This window comes from Nelumbo nucifera, chromosome 1 (assembly GCF_055504915.1).
Source record: "Nelumbo nucifera cultivar China Antique chromosome 1, China Antique-T2T, whole genome shotgun sequence".
NCBI classification, from domain to species: Eukaryota; Viridiplantae; Streptophyta; class Magnoliopsida; order Proteales; family Nelumbonaceae; genus Nelumbo; species Nelumbo nucifera.
In genome coordinates, this window is record NC_142649.1 from 16120174 (window position 1) to 16136860 (window position 16687).

The 16687-nt window shown below is 47.1% G+C and overlaps 1 protein-coding gene across 7 annotated transcripts in view; it reads left to right on the forward strand.

The window, feature by feature from the left end:
* The first annotated feature begins 11462 nt into the window (after positions 1-11462).
* The window catches only part of LOC104611584 (putative serine/threonine-protein kinase SIS8), a 96143-nt gene continuing 90918 nt past the window's right edge, over positions 11463-16687 (forward strand). For 3 of the 7 annotated variants that reach the window (XM_010278716.3, XM_088894556.1, XM_010278717.3), the window contains exon 1: positions 11486-11692. The gene's annotated coding sequence lies outside the window, so the exon portion shown is untranslated. Of the gene's footprint in view, positions 11693-16687 lie in introns of all 7 variants that reach the window. The other 4 variants (XM_010278713.3, XM_088894554.1, XM_010278714.3 and 1 more) reach the window with 2 other exon arrangements.

The following is a 16687-nucleotide window of genomic DNA, read 5'->3' on the forward strand; positions in this document are numbered from 1 at the left end:
AAGCCTCTCTGCAGGATGGGCGCCCCCAACAAGGAAAGGCCTCCAGGCCCCAGAACCCCCCAAACAGCCAAGCCTCGTCCCCAGGCCGGAGAGAGAGAAAAGTCATCCCCGCCTCGCAGCTCGCAGGCGGGTCGGGAACCTCGCCCGTGAGATCGGCACCTCGGGGCTCCAAACTAGAGTTCCCACTCACGGAAAACCGATTCGACGCACTGGCAGCAGCGGACTACCAGCATTCCGGGCCCATCGAGCTCGACAACACGGAGGCCAGCAACGCCAGTACAAGGCCCACTCAACAGCGAAGGCGCCGGCGAAGTCAACGAACCGCCATCAGAGGCAAAGGCGAGACGAGCTCGGACGAGGTAGGAGTTGCCCGATTCTCTCAGTTCCTTCCCCCCTCGCGTCAGATCTCCTGGCAGTCCCCTTGCCCAGAGATTTCAAGCTCCCACCTCTAGACAAGTATGATGGGTCCTTCGACCCCAACGACCACGTTGACGCTTTCTAGTCCCAAATGCACCTCGCCAGAGCCAGCGAATCATGCATGTGTGTGGCTTTCACCACCACCCTCAGGGGGGTAGCCCGCACTTGGTACAGGAACCTGGCCCCCGGGTCGATAAAGTGCTGGGGGCTCAGTTCGTGCAGGTCTTCACTGCACACTTTGTCACCAGCAAACAGTGCCCCAGAGCTGAGGAAAGCATCTTCGGGGTAGTCCAAAGGGAAGGAGAACCCATACGGGGCTACATCAAACGATTCAATGAAGCATGCTTACAGATACCGCGGTTAGACCTCGCGGTGCAGCTCGCGGCACCAAAAAGAAGGGTGACGCACAAAGAGTTCAAATGGCACATGGTAGCTAACCAGCCCGCGACCGTGGCCGAATTTCTCAAACTCGCGGACAAGTTCATGAGGACGGAGGAAGAAATCAACCAACGAACCGAGGGCGGAAACGAGAAAAGAAAGAGGGATGGCAAGCCTTCTAACTCAATCGACCGAAAAAACCCGGCCTGGGACCCAAAACCGAACCAGTCGTTCCGAGCTCCCCTACCAGTTCGGACGGATTACATGCCACTGAACACAAGGCGGACCGAGATCTTAATAACGATCAAGGACGCCCCGTACGTGAAATGGCCACCTCGCCTAAAGGGAAATCCGAACGAAAGAAACAAGAATTTGTATTGTAGTTTCCATAGGGACCATGGTCACAGTACCGAGCAGTGCAATAATCTCCGAGATGAAATAGAGGTGCTCATCCATCGCGGATACTTAAAAAACTTTGTACAACACAACAATAATAACAATAAAGCAGATCGGCCGGGTGAGCACGAAAATGATGCCCCCAAATCTAGCAGCAGGCCTGCCGAACTGCTATAGCGACAGCCTCCGGTAGAGAGGCCAATTCGGGGAACCATCCATGTAATTGTGGGAGGTTCGGTGGTAGCAGGGTGTACCTCAGCAGCAGCCCGGACTTCAGTTCGCGAAGCGGTCCTCGAGGAGCAGAACCCTCCGAAAAGGCCAAAGACCGAAGAACCAATCCTCTTCACGGAAGACGACGCGCGAGGAGTTCGCTACCCCCACGATGACGCGCTTGTCATTAAACTAAGGATCAGCGACTTCGAGGCCAAACGCGAACTCGTAGATTCATGCAGCTCGGCAGACATCCTCTTCAAATCAGCGTTTGATCGGCTACAGCTGCCGAGGAGCGAACTAAAGCCCGCAAACACTCCCCTGGTGGGCTTCAGCGGAGAGGAAGTCAGGCCCTTCAAAAAAATAACGATACCTATGGAAGTCGGCACGTGGCCTTGTGCGGTCAGACTCAACCACGACTTCCTGGTGGTCGCGACCCTCTCCCCATACAATGCCATAATAGGGCGGCCAATAACGCATATCCTACGAGCGGTGGTCTCCACTTACTATTTGGCCATGAAGTTCCCTACGGACTTACTTCGGTGTGGGGGTAGCGCGGGGCGACCAGCTCAAGTCCCGCAAGTGCTACGTTGCCGCCCTAAAGGGAAAGACCAAGGCAGTCGGCGACCTCGATCTGGAGCGGCCCGCAGAACAAGGCGAATACGAGCCTCGCCCACAGAGAAAACAATCGCGATTCCAACCTCGCCTACGGACCCAGCTCGCACACTCCAGATCGGTGCTTCCATCAAAGAACCCCTACGGACCGAACTGGTAAGTTTTTTACTTCGAAATTTAGATATTTTTGCATGGTCCGCGGCCGATATGCCCGGTATTGACCCTGGCCTTATAACTCACAAACTTAACACTGACCCTTTAGTCAGACCCGTTAGACAGAAGAAACGGAACTTAGCCCCAGAACGCTGGAAGGCGGTCGACGAGGAAGTCGAGAAGCTCCTCGCAGCAGACTTCATAAGGGAAGTCCATTACCCGAGCTGGGTGGCCAACCCTGTGCTGGTGAAAAAGGCGAACGGCAAGTGGCGCATGTGCGTCGACTACACCGACCTGAACCGAGTTTGCCCGAAAGACTGCTTCCCCCTCCCCATGATCGACCGCCTAGTGGACGCGACCTCGGGACATGAATTGCTAAGCTTCCTGGATGCCTACTCAGGCTACAACCAAATCCGGATGGACTAGTCCAACGAGGAAAAAACCAGCTTCATAACCAAGTTCGATCTGTACTGTTACAAGGTCATGCCCTTCGGATTAAAAAATGCCGGGGCGACCTTCCAAAGACTTGTAAATAGGCTGTTTCGGCCCCTGATTGGCACGAAGATAGAGTGTTATGTAGACGACATGGTCGTCAAGACACGGTTTTCACAAGAACTAATAAAAGACTTGGATTCTGCCTTCCAAATCCTGCGTCAGTTTAGCATGAAATTGAACCCCAACAAATGTGTCTTTGGCGTCACCTCGGGCAAATTCCTGGGCTACGTTGTCAATCGACGCGATATCGAGGCCAACCCGGACAAGATAAAAGCCATCCTAGATATGAGACCGCCTCGAAAAGTAAAAGAAGTTCAGAGGCTAAACGGCCGCCTAGCCGCTCTAAGCCGCTTCATGTCCTAGTCGGTAGATCGCTGCCTACCCTTCTTCAAAGCAATCAAAGGCAAAGGGTTCGAGTGGACCCAAGACTGCCAGCTCGCGTTTGACGAGCTAAATGGTTACCTCGCCAGTGTGCCAACCTTAGCTCAGCCCGAGGAAGGCGAAGTCTTAGAACTGTACCTCTCGGCTAGCGACGAGGTGGTCAGTTCGGTACTAGTAAAGGAAGCAGACCGGGTCCAACGGCCCATATATTATGTTAGTAAAATCTTGTAGGGAGCAGAGACAAGGTACCCGCAGATAGAAAAGCTAGCGTATGCACTGGTGATAGCAGCACGGAAACTCCGCCCGTACATCCAGGCTCACACCGTCATCGTCCTGACCGACAAACCTCTGAGACAAGTTTTACTCAAACCCGAGGTTTCCGGCCGACTGACGAAGTGGGCCATCGAACTCAGCGTGTACGATCTCCAGTACAAGCCAAGAATCGCCATTAAGGCCTAAGCCTTGGCAGATTTTATCGCAGAATGCACGTTTAGCCTCGAAGCCCCTGAGCCGGTCGAGCCCGAGATCCCCAGTTCGGGCGAGCTCGGAGCTCCCAAGCCAAACGAGTCCGAACCCCGTGAAGTAGCAGCCAGTGTAGCATCCCTCCTGGTTAGACCAAGCGTGAACTGGGATGAGGAGCCCTGGATCCTTCACGTAGATGGCTTCTCGAACTGGCAAGGCAGCGGGGCTGGAATAGTGCTACGCAGCCCGAGCAGAACAAAGCTGGAATACACACTACGCTTTGAGTTTGCGGCATCCAACAACGAGGCAGAGTACGAGGCACTGATACGAAGCGCATGAGCTCACAATGATTTCATATTTGGCAAAGGTAAAGGAGGCTCTGCTCAACTTCCAGTCACACTTCATCAAGCAAATCCCGAGGTCAGAGAACACTGAGGCCGACGCCCTGTCCCGACTAGCTAGCACGAGCCACAACGCCAGGAGAACCGTGTACGTAGAGGACTTACCTCGGCCCAGCATTCTCGGTGGGGCAGAAGGGGTCGCTCCCGTCACTGAAGCAGAGCCGAGCTGGATCGACCCTCTCGCAAGCTTCCTGCTAGACGGAACCCTCCCCGCGGACCGCAACGCAGCCAAGAGGGTGCAGCGCCAGACAGCCAAATACATCATGATAGACGAACGGTTGTACCGACGATCCTACACGCTCCTCTACCTGCAATGCTTGCGCCCAGCCGAAGCCGGGCTGGTACTCCGCGACACTCATGAAGGCTTGTGCGGCGGACACCTGGGGGGCAGAGCCCTCGCCCAAAAAGCACTTCGACAAGGATACTACTGGCCTACGATGAAGACAGAGGCAATCGAGCTCGTCAGAAAATGCGACAAGTGTTAGAAGCATGCCAATATCCACCATCAGCCCGCTGCCGACCTCAAATACCTCACCAGTCCATGGCCTTTCGCCCAATGGGGCATCAACCTCCTGGGGCCATTCCCACCAGCGACAGGCGGGAGAAAATTCCTAGTGGTGGCAGTAGATTACTTCACAAAGTGGATAGAAGTTGAACCCCTGGCAATAGTTACAGCCCGAAACATACAGAACTTCTTTTGGAAGAACATTGTATGTCGCTTCGGGCTACCTCGGGTACTGATCTCCGACAACGGCAAACAGTTCGAGGATATCAAGTTCCAAGAAGGGTGCCAAAGTATGGGAATTAGTCAGAACTTCACGTCGGTCGCACACCCGCAGGCAAATGGCCAAACATAAGTAATGAACGGAGCCATCCTCCGCGGACTGAAAGCACGATTAGACCGAGCCAAAGGTTTGTGGGCAGACGAACTACCAAGTGTTCTATGGGCTCACCGAACCACGGAAGAAACCGCCACAGGAGAGACCCCCTTTAACCTCACCTACGGCACCGAGGCGGTGATCCCGGTGGAAATTGAAGTACCCATGCTGCGATTAGAAGCATACGACGAACAGACAAACGAGGGCGAGTTACGCACCAACCTCGACCTACTGGACGAAGTGAGAGACCTCGCGCACATCCAAACTGCGGCCTACCAGCAAAAGGTAGCTCGGTATTATAACGCGCGAGTAAAGAAGAGGAACTTCCGCGTCAGGGACCTGGTTCTCCGTAAGGTCATGGTGCCCGAAACCGGCGTAGGGAAACTTGGACCAAATTGGGAAGGACCCTACAGAGTAAAAAAAGCACTTGGTGGGGGGGCATACGAGCTCGAATTCCTAGAAGGAAAACAAGTACCCTGAGCATGGAACGTCGTCAACTTGAGAAGATACTACCTATAAACCACCATGGCAAGTACCCCAAAGCCGAGGTAAAAAACGAACTAAAGGATCGAAATGGTCAGTTCGGCAAAAAATGCAGCTCGAAGACAGGACAACCAGCACTTAAACAAAAAATCCATTTCATTTCAGATAAAGGTGTACATTCAAAAAAAAAAAGCCACTTCATCTTTTACAAGTCAGGGCTACTTCATCATTATCAGAAGCCACTTCGACAACACCCGAAGGACCTGCCTCCCCCTCGGAGTCCGGTTCGGCATCCGCAGCATTAGCCATCTCTTGAGTAATGCGCGAAGTGGATATGACGCTGGTATCGAGCTCGGGGTACGTATTCCGGATCATCCACCGGCTTAGCTTGAAACCCCTCCTGTAGGAGTCCACCATCAGATCATCGAAATCCGGCGAAGCAATATAATCACTGACAGCTTTTTTCTTCGCGTCTTCGATGCCTTGAGAGAAGATCTGACTCCTCTCCCTGATATCCTCCTGAAGATACTCGACCTGATGCTGCAGGTCCAGCTTCAATTCCGCCATATGCTTCACCACCACTCCCATGGCCTCAGCATCTCTCTGAAACCTTGCCTGCCTAGACCGCGCGAGGCGAGCAGCCTCCTCGGCAGCTCGCGCTTGCCTCGAGCACCTCTCCACCTGGTTCGCCAAGGCGTGAATAGAAGAGTTCACCTACCAAAGGGAAACAAGGGATCAAACGAACGAATAGAAGAATAATGGCCGAAGAACTCTAAAGAAGGGAGCACTTACCACCATGGCATGGGTAATGGCACGGCAGGCCACTTGGTGCAGAGGGAGCTCGGTCCACGCCGCGACTTCCTTGGGAAACATGGCCTCCTTACTCCGTTGAAGAGCATGAATAGGCGACAACACACTCCTGAAGTCCCCCGGGGCCTCCGAGCCCGGTGGCCCAGCTCGCGTATGGGCAGACTCGGAGTAAGCGGGAGCCCCTATGTGAGAAGTTTCGGCATAAGGAGCCCCCGCCGGCTCCTGCATAGGAGGAACCATCTCGGGCTCCATAGGCTGATCCTCCGCCGGGTAGTCCGGCACCTCGGGCTCCGCACCCTGGGGTGGCTCGGCGCGAGCTCGCTTAGCCACCCATTTTCTCCTCTTCATGCCCTGGAACAAGTGCCCACCTCGGGTCCCTCGAGAGTCCATCGTACCTGCGAAAAGAAGTTCGGCATCAGTAAAACAAGAAAAAGAAGATCGCTAGGGGAAGAACCTACCCGAACTCTGGTCAGCAGCAATTAGCTTGGCCTCCGTCGGATACCGTTGACACTCCAGCCCAAGCCGCGCCCATTGCCGGAGGCCCTTCGCCGTCTCTTTATCGAGTGTGACGCCGGACCCAGCCGGTCTGAAACGGCCACCCCAGCGCACTTCGCACCCCGAAATAGTCCCGCTTCCACGCCGGGACCTTATTAGGGAGTCCGTGTAAGAGCTTGAAGCCTGGGCGATGAGACAGGTAGTATGCCCGCCTACGCCTAGGAAGGGGACCCGCTTGCTTTTTTAGCATTAAAATAGAGGAGAAAATCTCCAAATCCAAAGGAAAGTTCTCCTCACAGAATAAGGAGATCGTCCCCACTAAATTCCTAATGGAGTTCGGGTGAAGCTGGCCGACCGTCACACCGAAGTGGTTTAGAACCTCGACGAGAAGAGGATGAAAAGGCAGTCGCAGCCCCGCAGCGAGCTGCTCTCGGAAAATCACGATCTCATCAGGACCGTGTTCCCAAGGGAAGCTACCCGTAGGGATGAAGTAGGCGTGCTCCCCGAGCAAGTTGTAGTAGTCTATGAGGGATTGAAGTCCCTCAGGCGTCATAATCAAAGGGCCAAACTGATCTAAAGTCCGGCCACGATGGGAGGTGGATGCCGACCTACTCGAGGCACCTCGGCCTGTAGGTTCAACCTCTTCCTCATGACCTACATCGGGCTCACTTGAACTACCGGGGGACGCAAATTGGTTCGTAGAACCTGCATCAAACCCGCTTGAACTGTCTAAACCCTCCAAATTAGACATCAAGGAATGGAACGGGATTCCAAGAGCACTCACCCGGGAAGAAGACTGAAGTAGACCATGGAAGCTCGAACAAGCAAGGAACCTGGGACGCGAGCTGAAGAGCCTGGACGCGAACTGAAATTTAGGCGCGAGCTCAAGAGGTACAGTAGCAAGGACTACCCCCCCCCCCCGCTATTTATATCCACAGCGGCCAGAAAGCGACGGCCCAGATCGAAGCCAATCCAACGGCCCACAGCCGCGCTAAACCGCACGTCTTCCGAAGCCGACCAGCGCACGTCTTTCCGAAACTGACGAGGCGTCGCGCACGTCCTGTTAGAGGACGGGGCGTCAGCACGCATCTTCTCGAAACTGACAGGGTGTCAGCGCACGTCTCCTCGCAATAAAAGCATCTACAGCACGACTCCCGAACGACTACCATCACGTCTCCCAAATGCGTGCCTTTTTTGAAAATCAAATTAAAGCGAACGCTCTCAGTACATACCAAAATCCTCCTACTACCTTACGAACTCCCCGCGCCAAGACAGGACCCTTGTCGCAGGGAGTGGGGGGCAATTGATGAAGGGAAATTTGGTCCGACCTCGCAATCACCCGACACGTGGCAAAAGCAAGCAACTTGGGGTAGCAGAGCGCCCAAAACGAGCACCGAAAGTCCAAGCTCGCTACTGAGCCCGAACTCCACCAGACCGGATTCCCTACTAGGAGCCCGAGCTCCCTACCGAGAGTTCGAGCTCCCTACTGGGAGTCCGAGCTCCCTATTAAGAACCCGAGCTCCCTATTAAGAACCCGAGCTCCCTACTAAGAACCCGAGCTCCCTGCAAGGAGCCCGAACTATCTCGGGTCCTAATCCTCACGAAGCTGTGACCCGAGCTGGCCCATGGCAGCTCGGAACACTCCCCAAACCGAACTCAAGACATCTCGCTCGCCACTCCAGCACTTCGCTTCCGAAACACCAGACTGACCAAACGTACCTGACACCGAGGACGTCCGTATCCAAGGGCGGCGCACCTGACTGATTTGGGATCTGACGCCTGATAGCCGCATTTCAAACGGCCTCCTGTCACCTCCACCTGCCACCGTCGTTACCAGCCGCAGAGACAGCTCCGACAAAAGGAGCAGTGGCGGTTCTGTCCGTCCAGAGGGGATGACATCCGAACTGGCAGGAGCTCAGAGATAATCATGCCCCATCTGACAGAAGCCTGGAAGTGAGTGCGCGAGGTGGTTATAAAAGGCTCCCTACCCCCAAGAACGAGGTATGCTAACTTTGCGCTATCTGGCTTATCTTGCCTTTGGAAGATTCTAACTTGAGCTTCGGAGCCCTTACGCCGGGTTCTCCCCGGAGCTTCTTCACCCTCTCCGTTTCAGGTCCCCTGCCACTCAGTTCAGAGGCAAGATCGTTGACTGCTAAGATCGGCCGGATTGTGCATCATCAATAGTGAATTTGCTTACTACGGTTGAGACAGAAAGGGCGATAGGTTAGGAAAACGAAGCATTCGACATGATAGAATGATCGAGTTAGTTCTTGATGGGCCAATACCATTTACCAGCAGAAAAAAAAGATCTTAAATTGACATGAGTTTGCTAGTTGAGTTGCCTAGAGACGAAGATGATTCTGTGAACCGTTTAATGACCAAGAATCAATACGTCGCAAAGTTGGATGCTTGGATTGCGTCTCAATTGTCCCACATTTTTCACCTCTTCATCTTTTAATTATGGGATCCGAACAAGCTCATTCATATGGTTATCTTCCTTTGGCTGGTTGTAACTAGATAAAACTTGGAATCACATCCCACTGTCAATAGGGTTAGGGAAACTGGCTATCCCCCTGTTAGTCCCATCCCATAAAACACACACACACACATCTGATCATTTAAGGGCCTGTTTGATTTGTAGAAATAGGGGTTTGGAATTAGAAAAATTTGAATTAGAATGACCCATTCTGATTCCAACTGCTTGATTGGACAGAATTGAAATCTCATTCTCATTCCTGGTGGAATGACATTTTTCCATTTGAGGGAATGATCATTCCCTCTCCCTCTCTTGGGAATGAAATCTCAATCCAACTGATTCTAATTCCTATTTTGATTATTGTTTGAATCAAACAGACAATGGGAATAGACCATTCTGATTCTGAATATAAAGCGTGGACCCTAAGATGTATAATGTATTTCTTCTTCTTTTTATTCACTCTATAAAACTAGACAATAGGATAGCTCATCTGCCAAACCCATGCCCCTTAACCCTGGTGAAGGCAGGATTTAATCCTAAATCTCGGCTACAATAACCAGCCAATCAAATCAATTGACACCTTCATGCCTTGGATTGGTTGTCTTCATTTCTTTAATCCACATTATTTGCTCTATACCCCACCATGTTTGAGAGGTTTTTTCTTTTTCTTCCACTTTTTGGCATTAAACCATGGTTGAGATCTTTCCTCAAATAATTTTAGCCATCCACATCTGTAATTGTCAATAGAAAACATGTCCATGGAAAGTGTTTGGTTAAGCCACATGACAAGGTCTCCGGGTGTTGAGAATTTGCCTCGTGCATAGAGGGAACATGTGGGAACTCATTTAGATGACTTGTGCCCATATTTCATGCATAAATAAAACACTTTCAAATGTATGTAGTTAGAAAAGAGGTGATAGATAAGGTTGAATCAACCAAACTTTATGGGGTGTTTTGATTGGTCAAAGTTTTTCTAGTATTATAGATTTTCCCTAATAAAAATAATACATTTTTGCTGAGGTGGCAGTTGTTTTTGTTTTCAAAAACAAAACCCATTTATATTATTAGAAAATGCCCCGGCTTATATGATGGCTTCTTGATTCTTGAAAACATTGTCAATGACATTGTTTCATATTCACATTAGCAAACAAGTGGAGCCCAAACTTTGCTCGATGAGGTATCAATGGAGGAAGAAAAAAATAACTCTGGGAGAGGGAGAGGAGGTAGCCCGCTTTACTCCTAACCCAAAAATAACTCTTGAATTTCACTTTAAAAAATTCAAGGTTGCATTCCACTCCACTCATACACATTCGTATTCATATGCTTTGCTTGCTTAAACAAGAGTTGCAGTGTTGCATATTCCATTCATACATTCATGCTTTGCTTACTTAAACAAGAGTTGCAGTGTTGCACAACCCTCATTGCCGCAGCATAACCCATCTTCTGAGAGTTGCAATCTATCAACCCCATATTGCTACTAAGTGCTAGCTTAGCTAACACGTTAAATTCAAACATGACAAAACCTATAACCTTGCAAATTTGCAGACCTACTCAAATATTTTGCCTGGTAAAGTGCCAACATCCCGCAAAAGTACCACCATCCACTCATTCCCCTCTACAACCCCATAACCAAATGATCATCCCCTCCACAAATCCAACGGCCTCAAAGGGTGCCACGTGTGCATGCAACCAATCTTCTCAATCACCATCCATTAACCTCAATTAGATGAGTTTGACCAAGTAAATCAGAAATTTGACTTTCCAAATCAAGCAAGGAACCTGACGGATGACCTAATCTGAACTCTGAACTGTGAAGGCATCGTGCTGTTGGTTCAGTGGCCTCTATTCTACTCTGCCTTTTTTGGTCTTTTCATCTTTCCTTGCTCAACAGAAATAATTAGGTTTAAAAGATTAGAATAGAAAGGGAAAGGCGCAAGGGCTCACGCGCGGAAGAAAATTGTGGAAGCTGCTTTGCCACCTACTTGACAGCTGGCTGTCAGACATTGGGTGAAGCCCTCACCGTCCGATCGTCCACACGGAGCACGTGATATTGCTGAGTCATCAATTCCAACTCCCGTCGCTTTCGATCTCTAGCTCCCTCCATCTACAGCACACCAACAGAAACCATTCTCCATGGTGAAAAAGAAAAGCCCTCCCAATTGAAAAATAATAGGTTTTCTGGACGGTCGTTTAGAGTTCTTCACTAGACGTTGACTGTTTGACTGTTGGTCCATTAGTGACCGCTGGATTGATCATTGCCTAATTGGTTGGAAATTTTGTGACGTGGGCAAGAAGTGAGACACGAGGAGTTTTCTCCTACCGACAACGACTGGAATTGGATTTGCTGCTCGGCCCGTTTAGGAAATACATCGAATATGGATCGATGAAAGAACCAGTCTCCTATAAATACCCGCCCTTTCCTCTCTTTTCATCTCGTTGGTTTCCATTTTTATTTTTCCACTTTTGTTCGGACGCTCTCTTTTTCTTTTCTTTTTAATTTTTTTTTCTGGAAATATTATTTGCATGTAATGGCTTCTAAGGCTGAGCTTGGATTCAGTCGGGGAACCGGGTTTATGAAAAACTAATGAGATTGAGATGTCGTGATTTGGAGAAGGCGAAGACCGGAATGCTCGGATCTGCTGGTGAGTTTTCTCTATTTCGTTCATTTGTTTTTTGTTTTCGTTTTTGCTACTTCTCTGGTCGATTTTCTGTTCTTTATGGTTTGTGCCTTTGTGGTTTCTGGGCAAATTCGGCTGTGGAGTGTAATGATTTAGATTGTTTGGTATGTGGTTGGGAATTTGGCATTAAGGAGAGTTGTGTTCCGATGTTTCGTGATATTTATGGTTAGCTCGGGGGTGGTTGTTATTTGGAAACTGAGGTTGGAGCTCTGCGGAGTTTCTAACATATGGAGGAAATGTGGAGGTGGAATTTTCTTGGAAGGCTAGTGGTTCATTGAAGTGGACTGTGAAGAGTGTGGAGGATAGTAAAGAATTTTGTAGCTGTGTAGAAATTTTGCAAATTGATCTGAGTACATTTATTTGGATTATTTTTGTGTCTATTTTTTTTTAATTTTTTTTATTTTGAGATTTTGGAGAACTGAAAGATTGGAAGCTACCGAATATGACAGTTGCTGAGATGATGCAATACAGAAGAAAAGGGAAACTGGAATTCTATCAGTATACTGAAAATGTAGGTGCTAGAGAAGTTGTTCGACTGTTATAGGTGGATGCAGCAATTCTTGTTTCTATGATCTTTTCCAAGGTCGCTTTTGCCCAGCTTCTGTTTGGGAACAAAATGCTGTTTGAGTAGCCATTTTAAAGTCTTTAGGTGCTTGCTTGATGCCAGACCATTCTAAAAGGGTTTAAGACACCAAATTTTAGATAAAAGCAAGCAAGGTTGTCTCACACACAGAACAAAAAGAAAAAGGAAAAAAAATAGGGAATACTTGAAAAATGGTATATTTCTCTTTCACTGTTTGAGGGAGATTGTTTTAGACACTGAAGAGGATTGTTTTCGAAAATTAATTGCCCTTTAATACAGAAAAATGGGCCATTTTGGAAAAGGTAGTTGCTTTTGGATGAGATGTTATTCCTTCTTGGTGCTTCAGTGTCTCCATTTCTCATGGCTAGTTTCATTTGAAGAGATTTGGTGTCATCCGAAGTGGTATTTTTGCTGTAGAAAGATGAATTTAGGATGCTTATAAGGATTTTTTATTTTATTTTATTTAATCTTATGCAGAGAAGATTGTGAGAATACCAATCACCTTCATCTTCACCGTAAGGACCTCCAGGTTGATCTAGTATCCCTTTTGTACATAGGATTTGTTTGGTCAGGAGGCTTGGACACTTTAGCTGGCATTTGGCGTATTGGACCCTTGAGGTCACATTGTTTGGACATGATTATTGGAGCGTTTAAGGAGATAAACATCCATATTTTTAGGGGAACTTTGGCACCACTGCTTGGTTGAATGCAAGATTGAAGTTCCACTTTTCTGTTTGGTCCCGATATAAGACCCAAAAGTTTACAGTTTGCCAGTTTTTTATGTTATCATTCTTTTTCTTCTTCTTGTTGGGAATTTGAAATTCCATATTTGATGAAATGTTTTTTTTTTTTTTTTTCTTTTTGTTACGATGTTTGAGATTCATTGGAGTTTTTCTTTTGTTTCCTTTCATATCTGGATGTTTGGTTTAGTTGCTTTCCTGGTACTCCTTCCCCTTTCTTTTGTTTAATAAAAAACTCTATTTACATTTAAAAAAGATAAAGGGAAAAAACACTTAATTTGTGAACGGCCTTCTGCTATCTTCTCAAGGAAAGTGATCAAATTCAAATATAATTTTTTTATACATTAGTTTTAATTATAGTATGGGACTTAATCTCACTTTGTAAGTGGTTAAGGAGTTTGAATTGAGAAATGAATAGTTGTGAACAATCTTACAGTTTATGACACAATTAACAATTCAGATCACAAACTCCAAGTGTTTCAATTTGGATCTTATAATGGATCCTTTCTTTGAATTTTACATGGGTCAGTGTTGGGTCAGTTTGGTTTCACCTATTTTTGTCAACCGAACGGACTGTATCGGGTTGACTTGTATGCCAACCGAAACCGGAACGAAATTAATCAAACCGAACAACATTTGGATGTCATTGAAGGTCGGTTTAATTGGTTTGAATTAAACCAAACCAACATTGTCTGGCTCTGGCCCTGATTCCATGAGGCAATGTCAAGTTCTAAACTATACTATAATTTGTTTCTCTTCTCTTGCACAGTTGCACAATGTATGTGTCATAGGTCAGATAACATGTCAGCATAAGCAAGTTATCAAAAGATGGTAAATGTCAATGTGTTATAATATTGTTAATGTACAATGGTTTAGTCTTTTTTACATTTTGAAGGTTTTATGATTTTACTTCTTATTGGCTTTTTGTGGGAGACGTCAGAGAACTGACAGTGGGCAAGCGGCTGACACAAGGCATCATTCATGTAACAAAAAGTAAAAAAGCATAAAGATAATCTAGGGACCCAAGGTTTTATGGGATATGTAGCAGCACCATAAGCTGCCATTATCCCAAATCCTTCACTAATTTATGTCATAGGTCGGGTCGGTTTTAGCTCGGGTTACAAAGACATAACCGACAGCTGAACCGAGTTAATGGTTTCTACTCTTATTTAAACCGAAACTGACCAAAAATTTTATAAAACTGACCATTTCGGGTTGAGTTGGACCAATTTGGTTGGTTTACATTATTTTGTGAACAGCCCTAGAAGAGGGTAAGGTAATATTTTACTAATTCTGAGAGGAGAATATATTGGGAAAATTTACTTATCTACTATAAACCCCTGTAGAGTAACCCCCCAATCAATCCCGAATGCACCAGTTTCGGTGAATTGCCTTGAGGAAGTGGTACCAAATCATTGTAGTGAATCTGCAAAGAATAAGTAGGTGGTTTGAAGACTCTTTCCAATTTGCAAAGAGGGCATGGCAAGTCTGCCATGGTGAAACCCTTTCTCAACAGCATTTGTTTTGTGAGATACTTCTTCTCCTTAGCTGCCACCCAAGAGAAAAATTTGATTTTCAGGGGGGATCACTACCCAATATGGCTTTGTAAGGAAGTTGCTGCTGGGGTTCCTCAAGATTCAAGAAGACTATTATAGGAAGTCTTGACTGAAAATTTGCCTGAGTTTTCCCACCTCTAGATTCTTCAGTCCTCAGATTGCAAATCTAGCTGTTGGTTCTGAAGTAAAGGAGTTCTGTCACCTGTTCCAACTCCCAGTCATGGAGTTTCTCCTAAAAATAGGAGACCAGATGATTCTGCCACCTTCCAGTTCATAATAATCAGTAACAGAGGCCTGTTTGTTTTCAGCCACATAAAAGATGAAAGGATATCTCTCTTCTAAAGGATTGTCACAACACCATGGATCCAGTCAAAACTGCAACCTGTTTCCAATGCCCACCTTGCTTGTAATTGCTTTGATGAAGGTAGGCATTGTAATTACCTTTCCAGCCACCACAGCCATATGAGAGATAGAGTCACTTGCATCCCAGCCATTGGCAGTAAAGCCATACTTCTCTACAATTGTTTTCCTCCATAGCTCATGCAGTTCAGTGGAGAATCCCCAATACCTTCTCCCCAATAGTGCTAGGTTAAACATTTTTACCTTCCTAATTCCCAGCTCTCCATGAGCTAGAGGTTTGCAAATCTCTTCCCAGTTCACCAAATTTTGAGGGGAGTCCTTTCACCCTAGCTGCAAAAATTCCCTCATTCTTTTTTCTATTTTTGTTGCCACCTGGCCCACCTCAGAGGGTATTGGAAATAAGGGCATATAATAAGCTGGAAGGATAGAAAGCTCACTCTTAACTTGAGTCCCATTTTCTCTTTCGGAAAGATATCTAGCCACCTAAGATGCCGATTTCCTGTCTACCCCTTCTAGAATCAGGGTCCAAATGCTTTTTAAAGGATGTCTACCTGTTTTCCATCCCAACACATTGTCCAAATTTTGTAATTTAGGAGTTTCCAAACTTCCATCATCTGCCTCTTAGATGAATTAGTTTTCAACCAGATACCATTTCAAATCAGCATAAGAAGTACCTTGTGTTGAGAACCTGGTTCGTGGTGGTGTCACAAAAGAAAGCATATTGTCAGAAAACTGTGACAAAGTGCCATTGTTACTAGCCTCAAAACCTTACAGTCCCAACTCAGTTGCTCTGGCTGCCATTTTTCTTTGGCCCTCCATTACAATTAGGAAAATCAAGGGTAACGATGGGTCACTTTTTTGTTTTTGAATAAAAGATAACTTGAATCCAGGAAAATTTGCCACAGATTTCTAGCAAAACAACAGTTAATAGGTGTCCAATCGATTCTCCATCCACAAAGCACAAGACACAAACATGGGGAAAGATGAATCCTTTTCCCAAGAGCTTCTTTTGCAAGACATCATAGATGTTTAATTTGCCACAAACAGCCTCCCAAATGAAGAATGCAACTCTTGGGGGGACAGATGAGAATCAAATCCTTTTATACGGGAAAGCTGGGGGGTGAGGAGGGATCAGCTATAATCTTGTGAAAATAGGAGCTGGAGGAAAACTGACCAGAAGGGGTGAGGGACCAAACTAGCTTGTCTTGAGATGAAGGGGACAAGAAGACTTCTGAAATTACGAAGAGCAAATGGGAAATGCCCAAGATTTCAGAATCTGGTTAAGCCTCTATGGAAGTTGAAGTTGTATGAAATGTGGTAGTTGGTCCTTAGGATGGTTGAAGAGACAAGAGCATGTTTATCTCTGACCAGAGAGAAAAGAGAGGGGAAGGAGATTCATAGGGGTTTATTGTCCCACTAGAGATCAGTCCAAAATCTTATTTGATTACTAGTATCCAATCTATATCTAATGAAGGTATTGAAGGTGTTTTCAGTAAGAAGGATACCTTTCCAAGGGTTAGCAAGAGAGTAGTTTGGTAAAGGTTGAGTGCTGCTCCTGTGAAGACAATTATCTTCCATATTTGCTATGAACCACTGAAGTCTAAAGAGACTTCTGATCAGTCTTAAATCTCTAAATCCACTCCCCTAGTAGAGCCCTGTTTCTTTGATATGTGACCAAGATCCAGACCTCCTTTCTTCGACTTAACACTGTCTTCCAATT